The sequence below is a fragment of the Pristiophorus japonicus genome, chromosome 13, assembly GCF_044704955.1.
Source record: "Pristiophorus japonicus isolate sPriJap1 chromosome 13, sPriJap1.hap1, whole genome shotgun sequence".
In the NCBI taxonomy this organism is placed as follows: Eukaryota; Metazoa; Chordata; class Chondrichthyes; family Pristiophoridae; genus Pristiophorus; species Pristiophorus japonicus.
The window spans coordinates 78,906,528-78,928,569 of NC_091989.1; the positions used below are offsets into that span (position 1 = coordinate 78,906,528).

Below are 22,042 nucleotides of genomic sequence, written 5' to 3' on the forward strand. Positions count from 1 at the left end.
ACTTGTTTACCGCGCTCGGCCCAACCCTGTCACCGGCGAGCGCGGGGTGCCCTGAGCCCGTGCCCAAGCCCTTGACTAATACCGCAGAGGGGTTCGGGCGCGGGCAAGACAAGAAAAAGGGGGGAGTGGAGCGGGAGGCCTCGACAGACACGGGGATCTCCCTGCCTCCGCGCACCCCCAGGAACAAAAGGAGGCGCCGCTCCAATGAGGCGGAGGGGGAACAACATCCCTCCACGGAGGAGTTGGTGCCCGCCGCGTGTCCCGCGTCCCCCACCGGCGCCCCAAACTGCGCTGTAGGCACGAGGAATCTGTCCCTGGGGAGGGTAAGGCAGTCGAGGCTGCCCAGCCGCTGCCTCCCGGAGATGGCGTGGAAGATCTGCCTGTTGTGGGGGGCATGGGGCCAGCGGAGGAATGCGTAGCCGCCGGGTCGAGCGTCCCGGGGACTGAGGCGGGCGGGGCCGAAAAGGCCGCACCTGAGCCCGCCCAGCCAATAACCGACTTCCCCCGGGGCTTGCTCGACTCGGCAGAAAATGATACTGCAGACAATTTTAACATACATCTACACGCTGGGCCGGAGGGTGGCGGCGGGGAGGGGGAAGAACAACAACCCTCGCCCCCTACTTTGGAGCTGAGAGACTTGGTGGACCTGGAGAATTTCCTAAACCAGGTCTCTCCGTGTTCCGCGGCTCCTGGGGCAGAGGAGGAACCCCTTCCGCTGTCGCTTCCCGACCCAGCACCAATTTTAAAAGAGCCCAGTGGGGACTCGTCTGCCGACGATCCTGGGGATGGGATCGGGGTAGAGCCAGGGCCGGATGGAGCGGCCGGGCCGTTTGCCGTACCTCGTGCGGTCGATGGGCCGGCTGCTGGCGGTGACCTCCCGGGGGAGGATGGGGACTCGGTGGTGGACGCGGGAGAAGATCTAGAGTCCACCGCCAGTGAGGTGATGGATCTGCTCGCGTCCGCCGCTGAGGCCCTCCTCATTCCCGCAAAGGAACTCCGGGACTTTTTGGTCCAGAGCCAGGGTCGCCGCGACCGAGCCCGTCTGGCCCTGGAAAGATGGTCTGAGCCAGTGATGGTCATCACGTCCGTCCGCGCCGCCGCTAAAACCTTGGCCGCGGGCGGGCCCTTTTCAAAGGCGCAAGGCCTTGAGTTGCGCCGGCTCAAAAAGTTCCTCGCTGGGCTGCTGAAGGAGTGGAGGTCAACAAACGACTCCACTTCCCCCCCCACAATAGGTTAAGGTAGAGGTTGCACTATGCTCTTGTCATGAAGATAACCACAGCCAGCCTCAACATCAACGGCGGCAGAGAGGCACGCCGTAGATTTAACAATTTTTCGCTCCTGCGGGAGGGGAAACATGCGGTGTGCTTCCTGCAAGAAACCCACACCGTTCCGGGAGACGAAGCCACGTGGCTCCTGGAATGGCAAGGAGAGGTCCGCATGAGCCACCTCACCGCCACTTCTAGTGGGGTGGCCATCTTGCTGGCCCCGCATTTTCAGCCGGAGATCTTGGGGGTCGAGGAGCCCGTGCCAGGCCGCTTGCTGCACGTAACGGTTCACCTGGGGGACGTGCCGCTCCATCTCGTGAACGTGTACGCCCCTCAGCCCGGCCCACAGCAAACGCGCTTCTTCGAAGAGGTGTCCGCTCTTCTTGGCTCCGTCGATGTCGGCGACTGCATTGTCCTCGGGGGGGATTTTAACTGCACCCTCGAGGCGAGGTGCCCCGCAGAGCATGACGGCGATGGAGAAGTTGAGGGACCTGGTCGGGTCCTTCGACTTGGTGGACGTCTGGCAAAATCTCCATCCCGACTCCAGCGCCTTTACTTGGTTGAGGCCTGGAGTAGGATGGTCCAGAGTCGACCGCCTTTACGTGTCTCGGGCGTACGTTTCCTGCGTCCCATGCGGCCGGTGCCGTGTTCGGACCACCACCTGGTGTGGGCGGAGCTCGCTTCGCTCCGCGCGAGGACGGGGTCCGCGTACTGGCATTTTAACAACCGGCTGCTGGAGGACGTGCGGTTCCAGGACTCGTTCCGTCGTTTCTGGGCCGACTGGAGAAGGAAGCAGGGGGGCTTCCCCTCCTTGAGGCTATGGTGGGACGTGGGCAAGGCTCACGTCCGCGTCTTCTGTCAAGAGTACGCGAGGGGGTCGACCAAGAGGTGGGCGGCCAGGGTCGGGCGCCTAGAAAAAGAGATGCTCGACCTAGAGTCCAGTCTTGGTCAAGTCGTCGGGGACCCGGCCCTGTGGATGGTGTACGAAGCGAAGAAGGCCGCGCTGAAGGACCTGCAGCTCGTTGGGTCCCGTGGCGCGTTCGTGAGGTCGTGGATCCGGTTCCTGCGGGATCTGGACCGCGGCTCCCCCTTCTTCTACTCGCTGGAAAAAAGACAGGGTGTCCGTAAGCAGCTCTTGACGCTGCTGGCCGACGACGGCTCTCTCGTCTCGGATCCGGAGGACGTCAACAACAGAACCCGTGAATATTACGGGGCCCTGTTCTCTCCGGAGCCGTCCAGCGAGGAAGCGCGTCGAGTTTTGTGGGAGGACCTGCCGAAGGTCAGCCCGGAGGGCGCCGAAAATCTGGAAGCTCCGCTAAGCCTGGCGGAGCTGACCGGCGCCCTCGACCGACTCTCGAGGGGAAAATCCCCGGGGCTGGACGGGCTGACCGTGGAGTTCCACAGGGCGTTCTGGGACGTCCTGGGGGGCGACTACGCGCGGGTCCTGGGGGAAAGTCTGGCGACCGGGGAGATGCCCCTCTCTTGGCGCAGGGCAGTCATCGTCCTGCTGCCTAAGAAGGGCGATCTCCGCCTCCTTAAGAACTGGCGCCCGGTCTCCCTCCTCAGCACGGACTACAAAATCTTCGCCAGGGCGATGTCTGCTCGCCTTGGTGCCATGCTGGACCACATGATCCACCCCGACCAGTCCTACACGGTCCCGGGCCGGACAATCCACGATAACATCCATCTGGTCCGGGACCTCATCCATTATTCCCAGGAGGCTGGTCTGTCGGTCGCCTTCCTATCCCTCGACCAAGAGAAGGCGTTCGACAGGGTGGATCACGACAATCTGCTCGGAACTCTGCGCGCTTTCGGGTTCGGGACGCATTTCGTCGCCCGGATCCGACTTTTGTACGCCGCCGCGGAGTGTCTGATTAAGGTTAACGGGTCCTTGACGGCGCCCCTTCGCTTTGGGAGAGGGGTGCGCCAGGGATGCCCCATGTCCGGCCAGTTATACGCCGTCTGCGTGGAGCCTTTCCTGCGCCTCCTGTGGACGAGGTTGACGGGACTGGCTCTGCAAGGGCCGGGCGTGGAGGTCGTCCTCTCGGCTTACGCCGATGACGTGCTCCTCGCGGTAGAGGATCCCGCTGACCTGCGGAGGATGCGTGAGTGCCAGGAGATTTACTCGGCCGCATCCTCCGCCAGAATCAACTGGGAGAAATGTTCCGGACTCCTGGTGGGTCAGTGGCGGGTGGACTCCCTGCCGGAGGAGCTCAGGCCTTTTGCCTGGAGCACGGCCCATCTCCTCTATCTGGGAGTCTACCTTAGCCCCGACGAGAAAGTCTGGCCGACGAACTGGCAGGAGCTGGAGGCCAAGGTCGCCGCTCGCCTAGGGCGCTGGACAGGACTGCTCCGAGTGCTGTCCTACAGGGGTCGAGCGCGAGTCATAAACCAGCTGGTGGCTGCCATGTTGTGGTACCGGCTGGTCACTTTGACCCCTCCCCCTGCGTTTGTCGCCAAGATACAGAAGAAGCTGGTGGACTTCTTCTGGAACAACAGGAAGCACTGGGTCTCTGCCGCGGTCTTGAGTCTCCCGCTTGGGGAGGGCGGTCAGTCGTTGGTGTGCGTCAGCGCCCAGCTCGCGACTTTCCGTCTTCAGACCCTGCAGTGATACCTTTACGTCGAGCCCCCTCCTAGGTGGCGTGCTCTGGCGATGCATTTCTTCCGCCAGCAGCACGTCCTCAACTACAACACGCAGCTCCTGTTTGTAAGTGTGGGGGGCGTCAGGACCGCCTTCTGGGAGCTGCCTGTCTTTTACAAGGAACTCCTCAGGGTCTGGAACAAAGCCTCCACCAAGCGCAGCTCTCCACTGGCTGGAGTGGCGGCCGTCCTGCAGGAGCCGCTGCTCGGGAATCCGTACCTCCACGGCCGAGGTTTTAGGTGGCGGTCGGACAAGAGGGCTGTGGCTGGTGAGGTGACCAGGGTCAGGGACCTGCTCGATGGCGGAGGAGCGGGCTGGATGGCGCCAGATATGGTGGCACGGCGCCTAAATTCTGCCAATGTCCGCCACGCGGCCGCGCCATCGAGTCGCTAAAAAGAGCTCTGGGCCCCGACTCCGTTAGGTGCATCGAGGAGGCTCAAGCACGTGGGGAGATCCCGTCCGAACTGACCCCCGTCCGGACGGAATTCCTCATCGGCGCCAAACCCCGGAACCTCCCTCGGGGGCCGGCGTCTCACAACTTGAGCCGGCTCGGGGAAATCCCCTCCGTGCCTTTCAGTTCCGCGCGGAGGGGTTTCCTGTACGGGCTGCTCCTGCACACTCTCAACTTTGCTATCCTCGCCTGCCGTCCGGACACGCCATGGCGTACCATCTTGCTGTCTGGAGGAGGCAGCGGTCCCCGATGGAGGGCACTCTACGCAGGGGTCCTCCCACTATTTGTCGGGGACTTGGCCTGGAGGGTGGTGCACGGAGCAGTGCCGTGCAATAAATTTTTAAGCCGGTTCACGGGCTCCCAGGCCGCCTGCAATTTCTGCGGTCTGGAAGAGTCCGTGTTCCATGTTTTTATTGAGTGCACGAGGTTGCAGCCCCTGTTCTGTTCTTTAAAGGGGCTGCTCCTGAAATTCTGGCTGCACTTCAGTCCCACACTCCTGATCTTCGGGCACCCTGTGCGGAGGGGAGCGGGTAGGTCCGAGGGCCTCCTCGTAGGACTGCTCCTGGGCACGGCCAAGGGGGCCATCAGCCGGTCCAGGCAGCGGGCGGTCGAGGGGGTCGTTCAGCCAGACTGCCTGCCTCTCTTCCGCGCATACATCCGGTCCAGTTTGTCCCTGGAGATGGAGCACGCGGTGTCCACCGGTACGCTCGCGGCCTTCCGCGAGAGGTGGGCACCGGAGGGACTGGAGTGCATCATCACGCCCGGCAACCAAATTTTAATTTGATTTTATGTTTTTAAGTTAATTTGTTTTAATTGCCGCCGCTTTTAGTGTCCCCCTCCCCTTTTATAGGGGCCACTTGGAGAAAAAATATGTTTTTTGTGCCCAAAAAAGAGCCCAAAGAAATACCACAAAAAAATAATTGGGCCTGTAAATGTTTGGTGTTTCCCCCAGATTGGGGGGGCACGGTTTAATGTTTTTTGTTTACTCCCAAAAAGAGTTTCATGCCCAAGGGCCAATGGTAGAGCTTTGGAGGCGTGGCCTAATCACTTGGAGCCTGGAGCAGTGAGGGAAGGAGCTGCTGCTTTAGCTCCTGTCTGGAAGGCCTTTGAGAGCCCTGAGACCAGCCCAGGAAGAGGAGGAAGGAAGGGGCTTCATTACAATCCATCTCGAGTGCGAGGAGGAGAACAGAGGACTGCAACAACTTGATTATTCCTACAAAGAGTTGGAGAGAGGGGGAAAAAAAAGAACAACTTACCAGTGTGGAAGGAGGGAAAGACTTCTTAAACCAGAGGTGGGTGTGTTTTGGTGCATTCCCCAAAAAGACTTTATTGTGTTGGTGGGGGGAGGAAAGAAGACCAATCGAGGGCCGGAACATCGTGGGGGGTGTGTGTGTGTGGAAGTGTGTGTGGGGGTCTTGCCTAGAGCTAGGCCCCACACACCACTGAAGCACCCCTCCCCCACTGCCTAGCCTGGGATAGCTGGAGCTCCTCGGCTGAAGAAACTCAATTACCCTAATTAACATCGTTGGGAGTGTGCACCTGTGTGGCTCCAGCTGCCCCAGGCGAAGACATCTTCTCCCCCCACCCGAAGACCACCCCAAAGACTGTTTTGTTTGCCATCTGGGGAGTGCACCCACCCATTGCTGTGAGGGGAGACCTGCCCTCGCAGTTTCCCTCTTTCCCACCCCCCCTCACTCTTTCTCTCTTTCTCTGTCTCTCCTCTCTCTCTCTGAGAGCCCTTCCTCCCAATTGATTGAAAAAAAGAAACAAAAAAAAAACAATTAAGACAACTGAGCAGAGGGAGCAAGGCCCCTCCCCAATTGCCAACTAGGGGAGAGGAGTGAATCTTTCAGAGCTTCCTCTGTTAAATATTTAAACGAGGCCACTTAAGACCATTGAGGCCTGTGACTTTGGGGTGGGTGTGGCCCTTAAAGGGACCCCGTGATGGCGACTCCATCCACGCCGGTGGCAGGGTCAGCAAAGACATATGCGCAGGCGGCGTCGACATCCACGGCACGTCCTGCGCCTCCTGCTGCCCTGCCACCTTTCAGATTGATTACGAAAAAACACGGGGTCAAGAGCTACACTCACCCCACAATGAGCATTGAGGAGTGCGTGCGGGCGATGGCTGGGATAGTCGGCCCCTCGGCCATTGTCGCAGCCTCCAAGATGTCTGGGAAGGCCGTGTTCTTCCTGGGGTCGGAGCGGGCGGTGTCCCTGGCCCTCGAAAAGGGGCTCACGGTGGGCAGGACGTTCCTGCCGGTGGACACTCTCGAGGCCACCGCGCAGAGGGTCATCATTTCAAACGTCCCGCCCTTTGTTCCCGCTGAGCTCCTCCTCCCTCACCTACACCAACTGGGGGAGGTAAGGTCGGGGATCAACCCCATACCGCTCGGCCTCAGGGAGAACAGCCTGCGCCATGTGTTCTCCTTCCGCCGCCAGCTCTTTGTCCGGCTGGTGCGGGAGGAGACGACGGAGGGCTATTTTAATGTGGGGACTGTCTACCGCGTCTTCTGGACGTCGGACAGCGTGCGGTGCCATGCCTGTAGGGAGGTGGGGCACGTTCGTAAGAACTGCCCCGCCTCCAAGACCGCCAAACCACCGAGGGCGGCCAAGGCTGGCGCCGCCGCCACCCCTCCCCCTGGTTGCGTCCGCATGCCGGGAGCCGTAGGTGCGCAGGCAACGTCGGAGGCCTTTGTTTTCACGGCCTCCGGCGGGGGGGAGGGAGAGCGTCCGACCGGAAAGAAGGCGCGGAAGAAGGCGAAACATCTAGAGGCGGGTCCCCTCGGTGCGCCAAACAACTTGTTTACCGCGCTCGGCCCAACCCTGTCACCGGCGAGCGCGGGGTGCCCTGAGCCCGTGCCCAAGCCCTTGACTAATACCGCAGAGGGGTTCGGGCGCGGGCAAGACAAGAAAAAGGGGGGAGTGGAGCGGGAGGCCTCGACAGACACGGGGATCTCCCTGCCTCCGCGCACCCCCAGGAACAAAAGGAGGCGCCGCTCCAATGAGGCGGAGGGGGAACAACATCCCTCCACGGAGGAGTTGGTGCCCGCCGCGTGTCCCGCGTCCCCCACCGGCGCCCCAAACTGCGCTGTAGGCACGAGGAATCTGTCCCTGGGGAGGGTAAGGCAGTCGAGGCTGCCCAGCCGCTGCCTCCCGGAGATGGCGTGGAAGATCTGCCTGTTGTGGGGGGCATGGGGCCAGCGGAGGAATGCGTAGCCGCCGGGTCGAGCGTCCCGGGGACTGAGGCGGGCGGGGCCGAAAAGGCCGCACCTGAGCCCGCCCAGCCAATAACCGACTTCCCCCGGGGCTTGCTCGACTCGGCAGAAAATGATACTGCAGACAATTTTAACATACATCTACACGCTGGGCCGGAGGGTGGCGGCGGGGAGGGGGAAGAACAACAACCCTCGCCCCCTACTTTGGAGCTGAGAGACTTGGTGGACCTGGAGAATTTCCTAAACCAGGTCTCTCCGTGTTCCGCGGCTCCTGGGGCAGAGGAGGAACCCCTTCCGCTGTCGCTTCCCGACCCAGCACCAATTTTAAAAGAGCCCAGTGGGGACTCGTCTGCCGACGATCCTGGGGATGGGATCGGGGTAGAGCCAGGGCCGGATGGAGCGGCCGGGCCGTTTGCCGTACCTCGTGCGGTCGATGGGCCGGCTGCTGGCGGTGACCTCCCGGGGGAGGATGGGGACTCGGTGGTGGACGCGGGAGAAGATCTAGAGTCCACCGCCAGTGAGGTGATGGATCTGCTCGCGTCCGCCGCTGAGGCCCTCCTCATTCCCGCAAAGGAACTCCGGGACTTTTTGGTCCAGAGCCAGGGTCGCCGCGACCGAGCCCGTCTGGCCCTGGAAAGATGGTCTGAGCCAGTGATGGTCATCACGTCCGTCCGCGCCGCCGCTAAAACCTTGGCCGCGGGCGGGCCCTTTTCAAAGGCGCAAGGCCTTGAGTTGCGCCGGCTCAAAAAGTTCCTCGCTGGGCTGCTGAAGGAGTGGAGGTCAACAAACGACTCCACTTCCCCCCCCACAATAGGTTAAGGTAGAGGTTGCACTATGCTCTTGTCATGAAGATAACCACAGCCAGCCTCAACATCAACGGCGGCAGAGAGGCACGCCGTAGATTTAACAATTTTTCGCTCCTGCGGGAGGGGAAACATGCGGTGTGCTTCCTGCAAGAAACCCACACCGTTCCGGGAGACGAAGCCACGTGGCTCCTGGAATGGCAAGGAGAGGTCCGCATGAGCCACCTCACCGCCACTTCTAGTGGGGTGGCCATCTTGCTGGCCCCGCATTTTCAGCCGGAGATCTTGGGGGTCGAGGAGCCCGTGCCAGGCCGCTTGCTGCACGTAACGGTTCACCTGGGGGACGTGCCGCTCCATCTCGTGAACGTGTACGCCCCTCAGCCCGGCCCACAGCAAACGCGCTTCTTCGAAGAGGTGTCCGCTCTTCTTGGCTCCGTCGATGTCGGCGACTGCATTGTCCTCGGGGGGGATTTTAACTGCACCCTCGAGGCGAGGTGCCCCGCAGAGCATGACGGCGATGGAGAAGTTGAGGGACCTGGTCGGGTCCTTCGACTTGGTGGACGTCTGGCAAAATCTCCATCCCGACTCCAGCGCCTTTACTTGGTTGAGGCCTGGAGTAGGATGGTCCAGAGTCGACCGCCTTTACGTGTCTCGGGCGTACGTTTCCTGCGTCCCATGCGGCCGGTGCCGTGTTCGGACCACCACCTGGTGTGGGCGGAGCTCGCTTCGCTCCGCGCGAGGACGGGGTCCGCGTACTGGCATTTTAACAACCGGCTGCTGGAGGACGTGCGGTTCCAGGACTCGTTCCGTCGTTTCTGGGCCGACTGGAGAAGGAAGCAGGGGGGCTTCCCCTCCTTGAGGCTATGGTGGGACGTGGGCAAGGCTCACGTCCGCGTCTTCTGTCAAGAGTACGCGAGGGGGTCGACCAAGAGGTGGGCGGCCAGGGTCGGGCGCCTAGAAAAAGAGATGCTCGACCTAGAGTCCAGTCTTGGTCAAGTCGTCGGGGACCCGGCCCTGTGGATGGTGTACGAAGCGAAGAAGGCCGCGCTGAAGGACCTGCAGCTCGTTGGGTCCCGTGGCGCGTTCGTGAGGTCGTGGATCCGGTTCCTGCGGGATCTGGACCGCGGCTCCCCCTTCTTCTACTCGCTGGAAAAAAGACAGGGTGTCCGTAAGCAGCTCTTGACGCTGCTGGCCGACGACGGCTCTCTCGTCTCGGATCCGGAGGACGTCAACAACAGAACCCGTGAATATTACGGGGCCCTGTTCTCTCCGGAGCCGTCCAGCGAGGAAGCGCGTCGAGTTTTGTGGGAGGACCTGCCGAAGGTCAGCCCGGAGGGCGCCGAAAATCTGGAAGCTCCGCTAAGCCTGGCGGAGCTGACCGGCGCCCTCGACCGACTCTCGAGGGGAAAATCCCCGGGGCTGGACGGGCTGACCGTGGAGTTCCACAGGGCGTTCTGGGACGTCCTGGGGGGCGACTACGCGCGGGTCCTGGGGGAAAGTCTGGCGACCGGGGAGATGCCCCTCTCTTGGCGCAGGGCAGTCATCGTCCTGCTGCCTAAGAAGGGCGATCTCCGCCTCCTTAAGAACTGGCGCCCGGTCTCCCTCCTCAGCACGGACTACAAAATCTTCGCCAGGGCGATGTCTGCTCGCCTTGGTGCCATGCTGGACCACATGATCCACCCCGACCAGTCCTACACGGTCCCGGGCCGGACAATCCACGATAACATCCATCTGGTCCGGGACCTCATCCATTATTCCCAGGAGGCTGGTCTGTCGGTCGCCTTCCTATCCCTCGACCAAGAGAAGGCGTTCGACAGGGTGGATCACGACAATCTGCTCGGAACTCTGCGCGCTTTCGGGTTCGGGACGCATTTCGTCGCCCGGATCCGACTTTTGTACGCCGCCGCGGAGTGTCTGATTAAGGTTAACGGGTCCTTGACGGCGCCCCTTCGCTTTGGGAGAGGGGTGCGCCAGGGATGCCCCATGTCCGGCCAGTTATACGCCGTCTGCGTGGAGCCTTTCCTGCGCCTCCTGTGGACGAGGTTGACGGGACTGGCTCTGCAAGGGCCGGGCGTGGAGGTCGTCCTCTCGGCTTACGCCGATGACGTGCTCCTCGCGGTAGAGGATCCCGCTGACCTGCGGAGGATGCGTGAGTGCCAGGAGATTTACTCGGCCGCATCCTCCGCCAGAATCAACTGGGAGAAATGTTCCGGACTCCTGGTGGGTCAGTGGCGGGTGGACTCCCTGCCGGAGGAGCTCAGGCCTTTTGCCTGGAGCACGGCCCATCTCCTCTATCTGGGAGTCTACCTTAGCCCCGACGAGAAAGTCTGGCCGACGAACTGGCAGGAGCTGGAGGCCAAGGTCGCCGCTCGCCTAGGGCGCTGGACAGGACTGCTCCGAGTGCTGTCCTACAGGGGTCGAGCGCGAGTCATAAACCAGCTGGTGGCTGCCATGTTGTGGTACCGGCTGGTCACTTTGACCCCTCCCCCTGCGTTTGTCGCCAAGATACAGAAGAAGCTGGTGGACTTCTTCTGGAACAACAGGAAGCACTGGGTCTCTGCCGCGGTCTTGAGTCTCCCGCTTGGGGAGGGCGGTCAGTCGTTGGTGTGCGTCAGCGCCCAGCTCGCGACTTTCCGTCTTCAGACCCTGCAGTGATACCTTTACGTCGAGCCCCCTCCTAGGTGGCGTGCTCTGGCGATGCATTTCTTCCGCCAGCAGCACGTCCTCAACTACAACACGCAGCTCCTGTTTGTAAGTGTGGGGGGCGTCAGGACCGCCTTCTGGGAGCTGCCTGTCTTTTACAAGGAACTCCTCAGGGTCTGGAACAAAGCCTCCACCAAGCGCAGCTCTCCACTGGCTGGAGTGGCGGCCGTCCTGCAGGAGCCGCTGCTCGGGAATCCGTACCTCCACGACCAAGGTTTTAGGTGGCGGTCGGACAAGAGGGCTGTGGCTGGTGAGGTGACCAGGGTCAGGGACCTGCTCGATGGCGGAGGAGCGGGCTGGATGGCGCCAGATATGGTGGCACGGCGCCTAAATTCTGCCAATGTCCGCCACGCGGCCGCGCCATCGAGTCGCTAAAAAGAGCTCTGGGCCCCGACTCCGTTAGGTGCATCGAGGAGGCTCAAGCACGTGGGGAGATCCCGTCCGAACTGACCCCCGTCCGGACGGAATTCCTCATCGGCGCCAAACCCCGGAACCTCCCTCGGGGGCCGGCGTCTCACAACTTGAGCCGGCTCGGGGAAATCCCCTCCGTGCCTTTCAGTTCCGCGCGGAGGGGTTTCCTGTACGGGCTGCTCCTGCACACTCTCAACTTTGCTATCCTCGCCTGCCGTCCGGACACGCCATGGCGTACCATCTTGCTGTCTGGAGGAGGCAGCGGTCCCCGATGGAGGGCACTCTACGCAGGGGTCCTCCCACTATTTGTCGGGGACTTGGCCTGGAGGGTGGTGCACGGAGCAGTGCCGTGCAATAAATTTTTAAGCCGGTTCACGGGCTCCCAGGCCGCCTGCAATTTCTGCGGTCTGGAAGAGTCCGTGTTCCATGTTTTTATTGAGTGCACGAGGTTGCAGCCCCTGTTCTGTTCTTTAAAGGGGCTGCTCCTGAAATTCTGGCTGCACTTCAGTCCCACACTCCTGATCTTCGGGCACCCTGTGCGGAGGGGAGCGGGTAGGTCCGAGGGCCTCCTCGTAGGACTGCTCCTGGGCACGGCCAAGGGGGCCATCAGCCGGTCCAGGCAGCGGGCGGTCGAGGGGGTCGTTCAGCCAGACTGCCTGCCTCTCTTCCGCGCATACATCCGGTCCAGTTTGTCCCTGGAGATGGAGCACGCGGTGTCCACCGGTACGCTCGCGGCCTTCCGCGAGAGGTGGGCACCGGAGGGACTGGAGTGCATCATCACGCCCGGCAACCAAATTTTAATTTGATTTTATGTTTTTAAGTTAATTTGTTTTAATTGCCGCCGCTTTTAGTGTCCCCCTCCCCTTTTATAGGGGCCACTTGGAGAAAAAATATGTTTTTTGTGCCCAAAAAAGAGCCCAAAGAAATACCACAAAAAAATAATTGGGCCTGTAAATGTTTGGTGTTTCCCCCAGATTGGGGGGGCACGGTTTAATGTTTTTTGTTTACTCCCAAAAAGAGTTTCATGCCCAAGGGCCAATGGTAGAGCTTTGGAGGCGTGGCCTAATCACTTGGAGCCTGGAGCAGTGAGGGAAGGAGCTGCTGCTTTAGCTCCTGTCTGGAAGGCCTTTGAGAGCCCTGAGACCAGCCCAGGAAGAGGAGGAAGGAAGGGGCTTCATTACAATCCATCTCGAGTGCGAGGAGGAGAACAGAGGACTGCAACAACTTGATTATTCCTACAAAGAGTTGGAGAGAGGGGGAAAAAAAAGAACAACTTACCAGTGTGGAAGGAGGGAAAGACTTCTTAAACCAGAGGTGGGTGTGTTTTGGTGCATTCCCCAAAAAGACTTTATTGTGTTGGTGGGGGGAGGAAAGAAGACCAATCGAGGGCCGGAACATCGTGGGGGGTGTGTGTGTGTGGAAGTGTGTGTGGGGGTCTTGCCTAGAGCTAGGCCCCACACACCACTGAAGCACCCCTCCCCCACTGCCTAGCCTGGGATAGCTGGAGCTCCTCGGCTGAAGAAACTCAATTACCCTAATTAACATCGTTGGGAGTGTGCACCTGTGTGGCTCCAGCTGCCCCAGGCGAAGACATCTTCTCCCCCCACCCGAAGACCACCCCAAAGACTGTTTTGTTTGCCATCTGGGGAGTGCACCCACCCATTGCTGTGAGGGGAGACCTGCCCTCGCAGTTTCCCTCTTTCCCACCCCCCCTCACTCTTTCTCTCTTTCTCTGTCTCTCCTCTCTCTCTCTGAGAGCCCTTCCTCCCAATTGATTGAAAAAAAGAAACAAAAAAAAAACAATTAAGACAACTGAGCAGAGGGAGCAAGGCCCCTCCCCAATTGCCAACTAGGGGAGAGGAGTGAATCTTTCAGAGCTTCCTCTGTTAAATATTTAAACGAGGCCACTTAAGACCATTGAGGCCTGTGACTTTGGGGTGGGTGTGGCCCTTAAAGGGACCCCGTGATGGCGACTCCATCCACGCCGGTGGCAGGGTCAGCAAAGACATATGCGCAGGCGGCGTCGACATCCACGGCACGTCCTGCGCCTCCTGCTGCCCTGCCACCTTTCAGATTGATTACGAAAAAACACGGGGTCAAGAGCTACACTCACCCCACAATGAGCATTGAGGAGTGCGTGCGGGCGATGGCTGGGATAGTCGGCCCCTCGGCCATTGTCGCAGCCTCCAAGATGTCTGGGAAGGCTGTGTTCTTCCTGGGGTCGGAGCAGGTGGTGTCTCTGGCCCTCGAAAAGAGGCTCACGGTGGGCGGGACGTTCCTGCCGGTGGACCCTCTCGAGGCCACCGCGCAGAAGGTTATCATTTCAAACGTCCCGCCCTTTGTTCCCACTGAGCTCCTCCTCTCTCACCTACACCAACTGGGGGAGGTAAGGTCGGGAATCAACCCCATATCGCTTGGCCTCAGGGGGAACAGCCTGCGCCATGTGTCCTCCTTCCGCCGCCAGCTCTTTGTCCGGCTGGTGCGGGAGGAGACGACGGAGGGCTATTTTAATGTGGTGCACGACGGGACTGCCTACCGCGTCTTCTGGACGTCGGACGGCGTGCGGTGCCATGCCTGTAGGGAGGTGGGGCACGTTCGTAAGAACTGCCCCGCCTACAAGGCCGCCAAACCACCGAGGGCGGCCAAGGCTGGCGCCGCCGCCACCCCTCCCCCTGGTTGCGTCCGCGTGCCGGGAGCCGTAGGTGCGCGGGCATCGTCGGGGGCCTTTGTTTTCACGGCCTCCGGCGGGGGGGAGGGAGAGCGTCCGACCGGAAAGAAGGCGCGGAAGGCGGCTAAACATCTAGAGGCGGGTCACCTCAGTGCGCCAAACAACTTGTTTACCGCGCTCGGCCCAACCCTGTCACTGGCGAGGGGTGCCCTGAGCCCGTGCCCGAGCCCTTGACTAATACCGCAGAGGGTTTCGGGCGCGGGCAAGACAAGAAAAAGGGGGGAGTGGAGCGGGAGGCCTCGGCAGACACGGGGATCTCCCTGCCTCTGCGCACCCCCAGGAACAAAAGGAGGCGCCGCTCCAATGAGGCGGAGGGGGAACAACATCCCTCCGTGGAGGAGTCGGTGCCCGCCGCGTGTCCCGCGTCCCCCACCGGCGCCCCCAAACTGCGCTGTAGGCGAGAGGAATCTGTCCCTGGGGAGGGTGAGGCAGTCGAGGCTGCCCAGCCGCTGCCTCCCGGGGATGGCGTGGAAGATCTGCCTGTTGTGGGGGGCGTGCGGCCAGCGGAGGAATGCGTAGCCGCCGGGTCGAGCGTCCCAGGGACTGAGGCGGGCGGGGCCGAAAAGGCCGCACCTGAGCCCGCCCAGCCAATAACCGACTTCCCCCGGGACTTGCTCGACTCGGCAGAAAATGAAACTGCAGACAATTTTAACATACATCCACACGCTGGGCCGGGGGTTGGCGGCGGGGAGGGGGAAGAACAACAACCCTCGCCCCTACTTTGGAGCTGGGGTACTTGGTGGACCTGGAACATTACTTTGACCAGGTCTCTCCGTGTTCCCCGGTTCCTGGGGCCGAGGAGGAACCCATTCCGCTGTCGCTTCCCGACCCAGCACCAATTTTAAAAGAGCCCAGTGGGGACTCCTCTGCCGACGATCCTGGGGGTGGGATCGGGGCAGAGCCAGAGCCGGATGGAGAGGTCGGGCCGTTTGCCGTACCTCGTGCGGTCGACGGGCCGGCTGCTAGCGGCGACCTCCCGGAGGGGGACGGGGACTCGGTGGAGGACGCGGGTGAAGATCTCGAGTCCATCGCCAGTGAGGCGGTGGATCTCCTCGTGCCCGCCGCTGAGACCCTCCTCATTCTTGTAGAGGATCTCCGGGACTTTTTGGTCCAGAGCCAGGGTCGCCGCAACCGAACCCATCTGGCCCGGGAAAGATGGTCCGAGCCGGGGCTGCTCATCGCTTCCGTCCGCGTCGCCGCTAAAACCATGGCCACGGGCGGGCCCTTATCAAAGGCGCAAGGCCTTGAGCTGTGCCGGCTCAAAAAGTTCCTTGCTGGGCTGCTGAAGGAGCGGAGTTCAACAAAAGACTCCGCTCCCTCCCCCACAATAGGTTAGGTAGAGGTTGCACTATGCTCTTGTCATGAAAATAGCCATAGCCAGCCTCAACATCAACGGCGGCAGAGAGGCACGCCGTAGATTTAACAATTTTTCGCTCCTGCGGGAAGGGAAATATGCGGCGTGATTCCTGCAAGAAACCCACACCGTTCTGGGAGACGAAGCCACGTGGCTCCTGGAATGGCAAGTAGAGGTCTGCATGAGCCACCTCACCGCCACTTCTAGTGGGGTGGCCATCTTGCTGGCCCCGCATTTTCAGCCGGAGATCTTGGGGGTCGAGGAGCCCATGCCAGGCCGCTTGCTGCACGTAACGGTTCGCCTGGGGGACGTGCCGCTCCATCTCGTGAATGTGTACGCCCCTCAGCCCGGCCCGCAGCAAACGCGCTTCTTTGAAGAGGTGTCCGCTCTTCTTGGCTCCGGTGACGTCGGCGACTGCATTGTCCTCGGGGGGGATTTTAACTGCACCCTCGAGGCGAGGGACCGCTCCGGTGCCCCGCAGAGCATGACGGCGATGGAGAAGTTGAGGGACCTGGTCGGGTCTTTCGACTTGGTGGACGTCTGGCGAAATCTCCATCCCGACTCCAGCGCCTTTACTTGGGTGAGGCCTGGAGTAGGATGGTCCAGAGTCGACCGCCTTTACGTGTCTCGGGCGTACGTTTCCTGCGTCCCGGCGGCCTCCATGCGGCCGGTGCCGTGTTCGGACCACCACCTGGTGTGGGCGGAGCTCGCTTCGCTCCGCGCGGGGACGGGGTCCGCGTACTGGCATTTTAACAACCGGCTGCTGGAGGACGTGCGGTTCCAGGACTCGTTCCGTCGATTCTGGTCCGACTGGAGAAGGAAGCAGAGGGGCTTCCCCTCCTTGAGGCTATGGTGGGACGTGGGCAAGGCTCACGTCCGCGTCTTCTGTCAAGAGTACGCGAGGGGGTCGACCAAGAGGCGGGCGGCCAGGGTCGGGCGCCTAGAAAAAGAGGTGCTCGACCTGGAGTCCCGTCTCGGTCAAGTCGTCGGGGACCCGGCCCTGTGGACGGTGTACGAAGCGAAGAAGGCCGCGCTGAAGGACCTGCAGCTCGTCGGGTCCCGAGGCGCGTTCGTGAGGTCGCGGATCCGGTTCCTGCGGGATCTGGACCGCGGCTCCCCCTTCTTCTACTCGCTGGAAAAAAGACAGGGTGTCCGTAAGCAGCTCTTGACGCTGCTGGCCGATGACGGCTCTCTCGTCTCGGATCCGGAGGGCGTCAACAACAGGGCCCGTGAATATTACGGGGCCCTGTTCTCTCCGGAGCCGTCCAGCGAGGAAGCGCGTCGAGTTTTGTGGGAGGACCTGCCGAAGGTCAGCCCGGAGGGAGCTGAAAATCTGGAAGCTCCGCTAAGCCTGGCGGAGCTGACCGGCGCCCTTGACCGGCTCTCGAGGGGAAAATCCCCGGGGCTGGACGGGCTGACCGTGGGGTTCCACAGGGCGTTCTGGGAGGTCCTGGGGGGCGACTACGCACGGGTCCTGGGGGAAAGTCTGGCGACCGGGGAGATGCCCCTCTCTTGGCGCAGGGCAGTCATCGTCCTGCTGCCTAAGAAGGGCGATCTCCGCCTCCTTAAGAACTGGCGCCCGGTCTCCCTCCTCAGCACGGACTACAAAATCTTCGCCAGGGCGATGTCTGCTCGCCTTGGCGCCGTGCTGGACCACATGATCCACCCCGACCAGTCCTACACGGTCCCGGGCCGGACAATCCATGATAACATCCATCTGGTCCGGGACCTCATCCATTACTCCCAGGAGGCTGGTCTGTCGGTCGCCTTCCTATCCCTCGACCAAGAGAAGGCATTCGACAGGGTGGATCACGACTATCTGCTCGGAACTCTGCGCGCTTTCGGGGTCGGGACGCATTTCGTCGCCCGGATCCGACTTTTGTACGCCGCCGCGGAGTGTCTGATTAAGGTTAACGGGTCCTTGACGGCGCCCCTTCGCTTTGGGAGAGGGGTGCGCCAGGGATGCCCCATGTCCGGCCAGTTATATGCTGTCTGCGTGGAGCCTTTCCTGCGCCTCCTGCGGACGAGGTTGACGGGACTGGCTCTGCAAGGGCCGGGCGTGGAGGTCGTCCTCTCGGCTTACGCCGATGACGTGCTCCTCGCGGTAGAGGATCCCGCTGACTTGCAGAGGATGCGTGAGTGCCAGGAGATTTACTCGGCCGCATCCTCCGCCAGAATCAACTGGGAGAAATGTTCCGGACTCCTGGTGGGTCAGTGGCGGGTGGACTCCCTGCCGGAGGAGCTCCGGCCTTTTGCCTGGAGCACGACCCATCTCCTCTATCTGGGAGTCTACCTTAGCCCCGACGAGGGAGCCTGGCCGACGAACTGGCAGGAGCTGGAGGCCAAAGTCGCCGCTCGCCTAGGGCGCTGGACAGGACTGCTCCGAGTGCTGTCCTACAGGGGTCGAGCGCTAGTCATAAACCAGCTGGTGGCCGCCATGTTGTGGTACCGGCTGGTCACTTTGACCCCTCCCCCTGCGTTTGTCGCCAAGATACAGAAGAAGCTGGTGGACTTCTTCTGGAACAACAGGAAGCACTGGGTCTCTGCGGCGGTCTTGAGGCTCCCGCTTGGGGAGGGCGGTCAGTCGTTGGTGTGCGTCAGCACCCAGCTCGCGACTTTCCGTTTTCAGACCCTGCAGAGATACCTTTACGTCGAGCCCCCTCCTAGGTGGCGTGCTCTGGCGACGTATTTCTTCCGCCAGCAGCACGGCCTCAACTACGACACGCAGCTCCTGTTTGTGAGTGTGGGGGGCGTCAGGACCGCCCTCCGGGAGCTGCCTGTCTTTTACAACGAACTCATCAGGGTCTGGAACAAAGTCTCCACCAAGCGCAGCTCTCCACCGGCTGGAGTGGCGGCCGTCCTGCAGGAGCCGCTGCTCGGGAATCCGTACCTCCACGACCAAGGTTTTAGGTGGTGGTCGGACGAGAGGGCTGTGGCTGGTGAGGTGACCAGGGTCAGGGACCTGCTCGATGGCGGAGGAGCGGGCTGGATGGCGCCAGACATGCTGGCGCGGCGTCTAAATTCTGCCAACGTCCGCCACGCGGCCGATGCCATCGCGTCGCTAAAAAGAGCTCTGCGCCCCGACTCCGTTAGGTGCATCGAGGAGGCTCAAGCACGTGGGGAGATCCCGTCCGAACTGACCCCCGTCCGGACAGAATTCCTCATCGGCGCCAAACCCCGGAACCTCCCTCGGGGGCCGGCGCCTCACAACTTGAGCCGCCTCGGGGAAATCCCCTCCGTGCCTTTCAGTTCCGCGCGGAGGGGTTTCCTGTACGGGCTGCTCCTGTGCACTCTCAACTTTGCCATCCTTGCCTGCTGTCCGGACATGCCATGGCGTACTATCTTGCCGTCCGGAGGAGGCGGGGGTCCCCGATGGAGGGCACTCTATGCGGGAGTCCTCCCAGTATTTATCGGGGACTTGGCCTGGAGGGTGGTGCACGGAGCAGTCCCGTGCAATAAATTTTTAAGCCGGTTCATGGGCTTCCAGGCCGCCTGCAATTTCTGCGTTCTGGAAGAGTCCGTGTTCCATGTTTTTATGGAATGCACGAGGTTGCAGCCCGTTTTATTATTTAAAGGGGCTGCTCCTGAAATTCTGGCTGCACTTCAGTCCCACACTCCTGATCTTTGGATACCCTGTGCGGAGGGGAGCGGGTAGGTCCGAGGGCCTCCTCATAGGACTGCTCCTGGGCACGGCCAAGGGTGCCATCAGCCGGTCCAGGCAGCGGGCGGTCGAGGGGGTCGTTCAACCTGACTGCCTGCCTCTCTTCCGCGCGTACATCTGCGCCAGGGTGTCCTTGGAGATGGAGCACGCGGTGTCCACCGGTACGCTCGCGGCCTTCCGCGAGAGGTGGGCACCGGAGGGACTGGAGTGCATCGTCACGCCCGGCAACCAAATTTTAATTTGATTTTATGTTTTTAAGTTAATTTGTTTTAATTGCCGATGCTTTTAGTGTCCCCCTCCCCTTTTATAGGGGGCACTTGGAGAAAAAATGTTTTTGTGCCAAAAAAAAACCCCAAAAAATACCACAAAAAATAAAAGGGCCTGTTTGGTGTTTCCCCCAGATCGGTGGGGCACGGTTTAATGTTTTTTTTGTTCACTCCCAAAAAGAGTTTCATGCCCAAGGACCCCCAGGTCCCTCTGCACCACAGCATGTTGTAATTTCTCCCCATTCAAATAATATTCTCTTTTACTGTTCTTTTTTCCAAGGTGGATGACCTCACACTTTCCGACATTGTATTCCATCTGCCAAACCTTAGCCCATTCGCTTAACCTATCTAAATCTTATTGCAGTCTCTCTGTGTCCTCTGCACAACGCGCTTTCACACGAATCTTTGTGTCATCTGCAAATTTTGTTACACTACACTCTGTCCCCTCTTCCAGGTCATCTATGTATATTGTAAACAGTTGTGGTCCCAGCACCGATCCCTGTGGCACACCGCTAACCACCGATTTCCAACCCGAAAAGGACCCATTTATCCCGACTCTCTGTTTTCTGTTTGCCAGCCAATTCTCTATCCATGCTAATACATTTCCTCTGACTCCACGTACCTTTACCTTCTGCAGTAACCTTTTGTGTGGCACCTTATCGAATGCCTTTTGGAAATCTAAATACACCACATCCATCGGTACACCTCTATCCACCATGCTCGTTATATCCTCAAAGAATTCCAGTAAATTAGTTAAACATGATTTCCCCTTCATGAATCCATGTTGCGTCTGCTTGATTGCACTATTCCTATCTAGATGTCCCGCTATTTCTTCCTTAATGATAGCTTCAAGCATTTTCCCAACTACAGATGTTAAACTAACCGGCCTATAGTTACCTGCCTTTTGTCTGACCCCATTTTTAAGCAGAGGCATTACATTAGCTGCTTTCCAATCCACTGGTACCTCCCCAGAGTCCAGAGAATTTTGGTAGGTTATAACGAATGCATCTGCTATAACTTCGGCCATCTCTTTTAATACCCTGGAATGCATTTCATCAGGACCAGGGGACTTGTCTACCTTGAATCCCATTAGCCTGTCCAGCACTACCCCCCCCCGAGTGATAGTGATTGTCTCAAGGTCCTCCCTTCCCACATTCCTGTGACCAGCAATTTTTGGCATGGTTTTTGTGTCTTCCACTGTGAAGACCGAAGCAAAATAATTGTTTAACGTCTCAGCCATTTCCACATTTCCCATTATTAAATCCCCCTTCTCATCTTCTAAGGGACCAACATTTATTTTAGTCACTCTTTTCCATTTTATATATCTGTAAAAGCTTTTACTATCTGTTTTTATGTTTTGTGCAAGTTTACTTTCGTAATCTATCTTTCCTTTCTTTATTGCTTTCTTAGTCATTCTTTGCTGTCGTTTAAAATGTTCCCAATCTTCTAGTTTCCCAGTAACCTTGGCCACCTTATAACGCATTGGTTAATTTGATACTCTCCTTTATTTCCTTGTTTATCCACGGCTGGTTATCCCTTCTCTTACCGCCCTTCTTTTTCACTGGAATATATTTTTGTTGAGCACTATGAAAGAGCTCCTTAAAAGTCCTCCACTGTTCCTCAATTGTGCCACCGTTTAGTCTGTGTTTCCAGTCTACTTTAGCCAACTCTGCCCTCATCCCACTGTAGTTCCCTTTGTTTAAGCATAGTATGCTCGTTTGAGACACTACTTCTTCACCCTCAATCTGTATTACAAATTCAACCATACTGTGATCACTCATTCCGAAAGGATCTTTTACTAGGTGGTCTGCCTTAGGTAGCAGGTATTGGTCCTGTAGCGAGAAACGATTAATAATTACTTTATAATCGCCGCAAATCCTGACCGAGTACTGGAACAATCGGGCTGGCCCACTCGCTGAATTCCACTGGGGAGATGATGCCCTCGTGTTGCAGCCTGTCCGGCTCGATTTCCACTCTCTCCCTCATCATGTGAGGTACCGCAAGTGCCTTGTGGTGAATGGATCGTGCCTCTGGGACCAAGTAGATCCGCAACCTTCACCCTGGAAAAGTTTCCAATGCCTGGCTCAAAAAGAGAAGGAAATTTGTTGAGAACCTGGGTACATGAGACGTCATCGACATGTGATAGCCCTCGGATGTCATCCCAGTTCCAGCGAATTTTGCCCAGCCAGCTCCTTCCAAGCAATGTGGGGCCATCGCCTGAGCCAATCCAGAGTGGCAGTTCGTGCACCATGTCCTCGTAGGTGACCTTGACCATGGCATTGCCCAGGACAGTGATAAGCTCTTTGGTGTACGTTCTCAGTTTCGTGTGGATGGGGCTCAGGGCTGGTCTAAGTGCCTTGTTGCACAACTGTCACTCAAACATCTTTTTACTCATGATGGATTGGCTAGCGCCAGTGTCCAGTTCCATGGCTACGGGTAAGCCATTCAATTTTACGTTTAGCATTTTCGGTGGACATTTCGTCGAAAATGTGTGCACCCCATGTACTTCAGCATCTGCCTCCTCTCTCTGAGGCTCGAAAT

The 22,042-nt window shown here is 59.5% G+C and overlaps 1 protein-coding gene across 3 annotated transcripts in view; it reads right to left on the reverse strand.

Annotated features, from left to right (window-relative positions):
* The window catches only part of LOC139278668 (uncharacterized), an 81,865-nt gene that overhangs the window by 53,041 nt on the left and 6,782 nt on the right, over positions 1–22,042 (reverse strand). Inside the window, exon 1 of one of the 3 annotated variants that reach the window (XM_070897716.1) lies at positions 21,361–21,411. The exons of the other annotated variants lie outside the window; for them this stretch is intronic. The gene's annotated coding sequence lies outside the window, so the exon portion shown is untranslated. Of the gene's footprint in view, positions 1–21,360; positions 21,412–22,042 lie in introns of those variants that run through there. 3 annotated transcript variants of the gene reach the window in all.